The following is an 8,854-nucleotide window of genomic DNA, read 5'->3' on the forward strand; positions in this document are numbered from 1 at the left end:
TCTGCCATCAAGGGGGCTGGGAGATTGGAACTCGGAAACTCGCTGGTGTAAATCGCGTTTTCTGAGTCTCTCCAGATTTTAAGCGCACATGGGTATTCCTGCGGGCATGGAACACAAACTCAAAATCACCCCCATAGCTTCTCTCTGCTTAAGTAACTCGTAATCTTATATCTACCCCAGAGTATGGAAAAATTGGATTTGGGTTTAGATTTCAACTACATGCAAGTAACATGGTGAATCCTATTTAAGTGGTTATATAGAAATAGGAAGCAGAGACAGAAGTATAGATGGAAAATATAGAGAAAGTTTATATACAGCAATTTAATGGCATAATTGATTCATTAAAAAATAGTGGGGTTGCCTCAGAAAACGATAAAACTGGTTGTACAAAGTGTTGTAAAATTAGGGTGTATTGTAATTTAGTGTAATGGATCTGATTCTGGTCCAGAGAAAGGCTGCAAATTCAAATCCAACAATACTAGAATGTGTTGAATAAATCTCACAACAGGGTCTAGCACTGGGGAAAACAAATGGTTCACTAATTTCTTTCAGGAAAGGGAACCTGTTACACCTACCCGGTAACCCACTAAATAATTGAGTTTTAGTGCCCTCTGTAAGCTACTCAGTCATAAAACAATTACTACAGAAGGCACTCCATCAACTTTTCATGTTGTCCAAATTTCCGGAGAAATATCAAAAAGACCTCAGAGATTTTCTGTCTAGTAGATCTATTGACACGGAAATGCTTAAGATTTGATTCAGCAGTATTTCTAAGGGAAGTTCACCTTGAAGTGGCAAAGGATAGTAAGCCCATATCTGAGGCACAGTGGATTTATAGAGTGGTTGTGTATTCACATTGTGCTTGAATATTTGCATCTGTGAGTTGGCCTTTTGGCTAAGATCAAGTGTAGTATCGGCAGTCCTGCACTTGAAGTCATGAGGTTACACTGAGGCTTCATTTGAAGCAATTTTTTAAAGCGGCATCTCAGCCTTTTGGCTAAGATGCAAATGAGATTGAGCCTAGGAGGAGGTGCCATGCCTGCTCCAGTCAGCTTGGATCATATAGATCAAACCCAAATCAAGAAGAGGCCTGTCTTGTCAGCTTGGATCTGGGATGTCTCACTTGTTGAGACTTTGAATTGGACTTTGATTGGATTGCATTGAATTGGATATTTAAAAAAAGTGATTAAGGAAGACTGGGGATAAGGGAAGCCCAGGGGAGTTATCAGCCCAGTGAAGACAAAGTGAACAAAAGCCATTGGCTCCCTGAAGCTGACAGTTGGGGGCAAAGGAAAGCCCATCGCTTCTCGGCCTTTTGGCTAAGATCAAGTGTAGTATCGACATGCTGCACTTGTTTGAAGTCATTAGGTTACATTTTAGCTTCATTTGAAACAATTTTTAAAAGCGGCATTTCGGCCTTTTGGCTAAGTTGCAAATGAGATCAAGCCTTGGAGGAGGTGCAATGCCTACTCCAATCAGCTTGGATCATGTAGATCAAGCCCAAGACAGGAGGTGAGAGCCCTGTCTTGTCAGCTTGGATCAGGAATGTCTCACTTGTTGAGACTCTGAATTGGACTTGATTTGAATGAATTGGATAAATTTAAAAAAAGGAAAGCCCATGAGAAGTGGTGTTTTGCTCAGAGTAGCTAGGGAGCTGGAACTGGGCTGGTAACTAGATGCTGCCCTAGAAATCCAGTGGGATGCAGTTCTGGGAGAAGAGGTTGAGCAACTAGGAAGTGAGCAGTTGTTGGTGTAGGCTAAATTGCAGTGGGTGTTGAGGGAAATCAAAAGCTGCATCCTCAAAAGAGAGGAGCTGAGATCCCTCTTGAGAAAGACAGAGGGCAGGATTCTCCCATTTTGAGAATAAGTCTCGTGGCTGGTGGCTCCAGCAGCAGCTGTTCCATTGACCAGAATGGTGGGATCCTGCACCAGATACTGTGCTTGGAACCTCATTAATTATGCAGGGGTGAGTTCCCCTCTGACTCTCCTGGCAGGCCAGCAGCTGATTCATTCACCATTCCTTGGTTGCTGGGTTCAAGGTCCCAGCGCTATATTTAAATACCAGTCAAGCACACTCATATCACCGTCCCAGCCCACCTGCCTTCACCAGACCCTCCAACATATCCAGACCCAGAGAGAAAAGGCTTGCAGCCTGAAGAAGAAGGCGGTACCGACTTTCAGTGCCAGGGCCCTGGGGCCTTTATTTGGGGAGTCCAGGCCCACCGGCATGATCTCTAGCCCAGGAACAGCTGAAAGAAGCACAACAAGCTCGCCTCTCCAGCCTGAGAGGTCATTGCCTAGGAAGACAGTGTGGCTGCCACCTTCCCTTGAAGCGCCTTCCGGCGCAGGAAGCGGCTGAATGATCTTATCCACTCCGTCAGGGTAAGTCCTCTCTCAACTCCCTCCACTATCAAACTCTCAGCATGGAATAAAAGCAAATGACTGCGGATGCTGGAATCTGAAACCAAAAGAGAAAATGCTGGAAAACCTCAGCAGGTCTGGCAGCATTTGTAAGGAGAGAAAAGAGCTGATGTTTCGAGTCCAGACGACCCTTTGTCAAAGCGAAAGGGCATAGAAAGTGGGAGATATTTTTTCTGTAGGGTGAGAGAATGAAAGATGAGTCATAGCCACAAAAACCAGGGAAATCAGCTGGTAAGGTAAGGGAAGGGGTTTAAAGTACGGGGAAAGAGCGGAGGGTGGGGGGGGGGGAATAAAAATGAAGAAAGAAAATAAAGAAATAAAAGGGAGAGAACAATAAAAAATTAAATAAAATAGACTGAAAACAAAGGGGTCGAGGTGGGGCAGAGCTAATCATCTGAAGTTGTTGAATTCGATGTTGAGATTGGAAGGCTGTAAAGTGCCTAGCCAGAAGATGAGATGCTGTTCCTCCAGTTTGCGTTGAGCTTCACTGAACATTGCAACAGGCCAAGGACAGACATGTGGGCATGAAAGCAGGATTGTGTGTGTGGTGAACCATAGTTGGTTACCACTATGAGTACTGAACCATAGATGGTCAGCACTATGGGTATTTGTAGATATGTTACTGTTGTCACTGTTGGGGTTAGGGTTGGGGTGTTCTACCTGTTGATATTGTTCTGTGGTACACTCCAGTTGGCTCCGCCTACCTGGAGGAGTATAAAGGTCACTGCACTGCCTGGTGACCCTTTAGTCTGGGATTGTATCGTTATGCAGTATGCTCCATTCTTGTTAGTAATAAAAGCCTTTATTTCCCGGGTACAATCCAGCCTCCCGAGTGATTGAATCGCGCATCAATTTTATTACTAACAAAATTTTGGTAAAAAAAAACCATGGAGCAAATGTTGAAACCCGATCGGCTTACCTTGGATCCACGTGCGGCAGGAGCGTCGAATACTTTTGACCATTGGTTAAAGTGTTTTCAAGACTACATCGATGCCTCAACAGCCATTCAAAACGACGCCGATAGACTGCGGGTCCTCCACGCAAGGGTAAGCGACACTGTATACTCATCAATCCGCGATGCCCAAGACTACAAAGGGGCCATCGAACTACTTAAGAAACTGTACAACAAACCGCCAAACGACATCCATGCTCGACACCTTCTAGCCACTCGACGGCGGCAGCCCGGCGAAATGACAGAACAGTACCTGTGCGAACTTCAGCAGCTAGCCAGAGCCTGCAACTGCAAGCCAGTGTCGGCGGCCCAGTATACAAACAACTTGATCCGAGATGCGTTCGTGGCAGGAATCGGCTCATCGTATATTCGCCTGCGGCTGCTAGAGCAAGGTAACCTAGACCTCGCTAAGATGGTGGAATTGGCTGACACGATGGAAACGGCCTCCAGAAGTCTAAAAACTTACCCCACCGACCACGTGGGAACATCGTGGCAAGTACAACCACCGACTCAACTCTACCCAGCGGCTCCGAAAAACTGCGCGATTGTGCTTTCAACCTCGGACCTGACGACGGCGGCAGCTCCAGGAGGCCCGCGGTGCTATTTCTGTGGATTGGCGAAACACCCTCGGCAGCGATGTCCAGCCAGAACGGTATTTTGCTCCGCGTGTGGGAAGAAAGGGCATTATGCCAAAGTCTGCAGGGCCAAACCACCCTCCAAGCATAGCAGCGCGGCGTGTGATTCTCCAGAGCCTGTCTCCTTGTCTCCAGCTTCTTCGAGGTCTTCCACCACGTGCGATTCCAGAGCGCCGCCATTCCTGACGACGAAGATGCAAGACACGTGCGACCTGCAGGGGCCACCACTTTTAGCGCCACCGACCACGTGCGATCCATGGGCACAGCCATTTTGGTCAGCACCGACCGCAGACGACCAGCCGGGGTCATCATCATCAACCATCTCAGCTGCCTGCAGTTGCACTCGAGACCCAACGGTGGCGTCAATCATCCTGGACCAGGCCAAGCCTCACAGACTCGACAAGTCCATGATGTGCATAGAGGTAAATGGACGCCTAATTCATTGTCTGTTTGACAGCGGGAGCACGGAGAGTTTCATTCACCCTGACACCGTGAAACGGTGCAGTCTCCGAGTACGGACTGTCAGACAGACAATTTCGATGGCGTCGAGGTCCCGGTCTGTTACCGTGCTTGGGAGCTGCGTGGTCAACCTAACGGTGCGGGGCACAGTTTATGAGAACTTCAGGCTCCTCGTGCTACCGCACCTTTGCGCTCCGATGCTCCTGGGACTAGACTTTATGGTTCACCTGAGGAGTGTAACCCTGCAGTACGATGGGCCACTCCCTCCACTTTCAGTGGGAGCACAGCAGCCTCCAAATTGCCCAGCGCGCTCCACGTGTAGCCTCTCGACACTCAGAATCACCCCACCATCTTTATTCGAGAATCTCGTGCCAGGCTGCAAGCCCATCGCAACTAAGAGCAGGCGTTACAGCGCTGAGGATCGGATCTTTATTCGATCTGAAGTTCAGCGGCTCCTCAGGGAAGGGATCATTCAACCTAGCACTAGTCCATGGAGAGCACAAGTCGTGGTGGTTAAAACTGGAGACAAACTCCGGATGGTCATAGACTATAGTCAGACCATTAATAGATACACGCAGCTGGATGCGTATCCTCTCCCACGCATATCTGACATGGTCAACCAGATTGCGCAATACCGGGTGTTCTCCACCATTGACTTGAAGTCAGCTTACCACCAGCTCCCCATTCGCCCAGAGGACCGAAAATATACGGCCTTTGAGGCGGATGGTCGTCTTTACCACTTTTTAAGGGTTCCCTTTGGCGTCACGAATGGGGTCTCGGTCTTCCAGCATGCAATGGACCGAATGGTGGACCAGAACGGGCTGCGGGCTACCTTCCCGTACCTGGACAACGTCACTATCTGCGGCCATGACCAGCAGGACCACGATGCCAATCTCCTTAGATTTTTACGCACTGCGTCTCGCCTGAATCTGACCTACAACAGGGAGAAGTGTGTATTTAGCAAGCGCCGCCTAGCTATTCTCGGAAACGTGGTGGAAAACGGGGTCCTTGGCCCTGATCCAGACCGTATGCGTCCCCTCCTTGAACTTCCCCTGCCCACTAGTATCAAAGCACTGAGAAGATGCTTAGGTTTCTTTTCATACTATGCACAGTGGGTTCCCAATTATGCGGACAAAGCCCGTCCGTTCATAAAGTCTACCTCTTTTCCCCTAGCAGCAGAGGCTCGCTTAGCCTTTGAAGAGATAAAAGCCGACATCGCAAAAGCCACGATGCACGCGGTTGATGAGTCCATCCCCTTTCAGGTGGAGAGTGATGCATCTGATTTCGCCCTGGCCGCCACACTTAACCAGGCGGGCAGGCCCGTCGCCTTTTTCTCTCGCACCCTCCAAGGCCCTGAAATTCGGCACTCCGCGGTGGAAAAAGAGGCTCAGGCCATTGTGGAAGCCGTCCGGCATTGGTGCCATTACTTGGCGGGAAAACGATTCACCCTGCTCACGGACCAGCGGTCCGTGGCGTTCATGTTCAACAACACGTTACGGGGTAAGATCAAAAATGATAAAATCTTGAGGTGGAGAATCGAACTCTCCACCTACAACTATGATATCATGTACCGTCCGGGGAAGCTCAATGAGCCCTCAGACGCCCTGTCGCGTGGAACATGTGCAAGTGTGCAGGAGGATCGATTACAGGCCCTCCACAATGACCTCTGCCATCCGGGAATCACTCGGCTCTTCCATTTCGTAAAGGCCCGGGATCTACCCTACTCAGTGGATGATGTCAGGTCCATAACCCGAAGCTGCCAGGTATGTGCTGAATGCAAACCGCACTTCTACCGACCTGACAGGGCACACCTCATTAAGGCCACTTGCCCTTTTGAAAGACTGAGTGTGGACTTCAAGGGCCCCCTCCCTTCGACAGATCAGAACGTGTACTTCCTCAACGTTATTGACGAGTACTCACGATTCCCTTTTGCCATTCCCTGTTCAGACATGACCGCTGCCACGGTTATCAAAGCATTACGGGATCTTTTCACCCTGTTCGGTTACCCCAGCTATATCCACAGTGATAGGGGCTCGTCATTTATGAGTGACGACTTGAGGCAATACCTGCTCTCAAAAGGGATTGCCTCAAGTAGAACTACGAGTTACAACCCCAGGGGTAACGGGCAGGTTGAAAGAGAAAATGCTACAGTCTGGAAGGCTGTCTTACTGGCATTGAGGTCTAAGGGTCTTCCAGTCTCCCGTTGGCAAGAGGTACTTTCTGATGCACTCCATTCCATCCGGTCCCTCCTGTGTACGGCAACCAACGCTACTCCACATGAGAGGATGTTTTCCTTCCCTAGGAAGTTTTCCTCTGGGACCTCATTGCCATCTTGGTTGACGTACTCAGGACCTGTCCTCCTGCGGCGGCATGTTAGGACCCGCAAGTCCGACCCTTTGGTTGAACAGGTCCATCTCCTCCACGCCAACCCTCAATATGCCTATGTGGCATATCCTGACGGGCGAGAGGACACGGTCTCTATTAGAGATCTGGCGCCTGCAGGGGACTTGGAAACCCCAGTCGCTCCCACACCCCTAGTTAGGAACCCCTTGACCTTTATCTCCCCTCCTGACACGGCGCGGGCAGTATCGGGACCACCACTTAATCCTCTTACTCCCGTGTACAGCTTGCCTGAGTCCAGGAGATTGTTGCCACCTCGAGGCGTGCTCGAGTCCAGCAGGAGGAGTATAAAGGTCACTGCACTGCCTGGTGACCCTTTAGTCTGGGATTGTATTGTATATAGTGTGCTCCATTTTTGTTAGTAATAATCACGCATCAGTGTGTTAAAATGGCAAGCAACGGGAAGGTCAGGATCCTGATTGCGCACAGACCAAAGGTGCTCAGCAAGCGATCACCCAGTCTACACTTGGCTTCTCCGATATAGGGGAGACCACATTGGGAGCAGTGAATGCAATAGACCAAATTGAAACAGGTGCAAGTGAAACGCTGCTTAACCTGGAATGAATGTTTTGGACCTTGGATGGTGAGCATAGAAGAGGTAAAGGGGCAGGTGTTACACCTTCTGCGATTGCGTGGGAAGGTGCCATGAGTGACGGGAGAGGTGTTGGGTATAATGGAGGAGTGGACTAGGTTATCCCAGAGGGAACGGTCTCTGCCCCAACATCTTCATTAGCCATTAGCTGGTTTCTCTGGTTTCTGTGGCTATGACTCATCTTTCACTCACTCACCCTGCAGTATAAATACCTCCCAATTTCTATGCCTTTTAACTTTGAAGGCCGAAGTGGAGAAGGGTTCCATGTGAACAGTAGTTGAACATGGGTCAGCCAGTCCTAAAAGATAGACGAACGCCGTTCCACAGCGACGGGCGATGTCCTCCGTTGCCCTCAGCCGATCGAAAGGGAGTTGGTTTCAGATCCCCGAAACCGGAATGGCGGAGACGGGCACCTCACGGCGTCCAGTGCAGTAACGCAAACGATCCCGGAGAAGCCGGCGGGAGCCCCGGAGAGAGTTCTCTTTTCTTTGTGAAGGGCAGGGCACCCTGGAATGGGTTTGCCCCGAGAGAGGGGCCCGTGCCTTGGAAAGTGTCGTGGTTCCGGCTGCGTAAGGTAGCTCTTTTCTCTCCTTCCAGATGCTGCCAGATCTGCTGAGATTTTCCAGCATTTTCTCTTTTGGTCTCAGCATGGAATCATGCACTCAAACAGCTACTCTCTTCATAGATCTCACACACTCGGTCCCGGGGACAAATATCAACACTCACTCCCTCAACAAGACTTTCACAACACCACCATCCCATCTGTCTTGTTCCCCACGCTCCAATCTCTGTGCCTCCTGGGGAGGGCTCAGCTCACATAGGGGACATACATTTCACACAACCTCTGCTCCATTCCCTTTCATCACATCTCTTACTTTTGTTTCCGTACAGGCCAAACTTTCACACAAGTAAGAGCGAGCCCAGACCACGGGTGGGAGGAACGGCAGAGATCATCGATCAGCCCCATCGAGTTCGAGAAGGTTGCAGCAGAGCCTACCGGTTGGTGAGGACCGGTATCACTCCTGTGGCTATACAACAATCCAGAATGTATCTCAGCCTCATCACTTCACCCAATCCTGCAATTCAAAATGAAGGCTGCGTATTCTGAATTAGCTTCAGCTCACTGCCATTTGTCTTTTGCAGGTACCAACAGACCCTGGACAGCTGTGCAGCTCACTGAGTCCCCGAAACAACTCTGAGAATGAGGTGGCTCAGGAAGAACCACCACAGCGCTCACCCACACCCTTCACCACTGCAGAGAAACACACCTTAGTGGGGTGTTGCTCTAGTTTAGACTCAAGGTCACTTTCTGGAGACTACCTCACTGGCACATTCCTAACAGCATTCGGAGGCAGGGACAGCTCAGGTCTCAGGCTCTCAGAGGGCTGCTGGAGA

The 8,854-nt window shown here is 49.9% G+C and overlaps 1 non-coding gene across 1 annotated transcript; it reads left to right on the forward strand.

Annotated features, from left to right (window-relative positions):
* Positions 1-1,299: 1,299 nt before the first annotated feature.
* LOC144501915 (U2 spliceosomal RNA) lies at positions 1,300-1,491 on the forward strand. The gene has a single exon (XR_013499218.1). It is a non-coding gene; the product is annotated as a U2 spliceosomal RNA (small nuclear RNA).
* The last annotated feature ends 7,363 nt before the right edge of the window (positions 1,492-8,854 follow it).

The sequence above is a fragment of the Mustelus asterias genome, chromosome 1 (assembly GCF_964213995.1).
Source record: "Mustelus asterias chromosome 1, sMusAst1.hap1.1, whole genome shotgun sequence".
Classification (NCBI taxonomy): domain Eukaryota; kingdom Metazoa; phylum Chordata; class Chondrichthyes; order Carcharhiniformes; family Triakidae; genus Mustelus; species Mustelus asterias.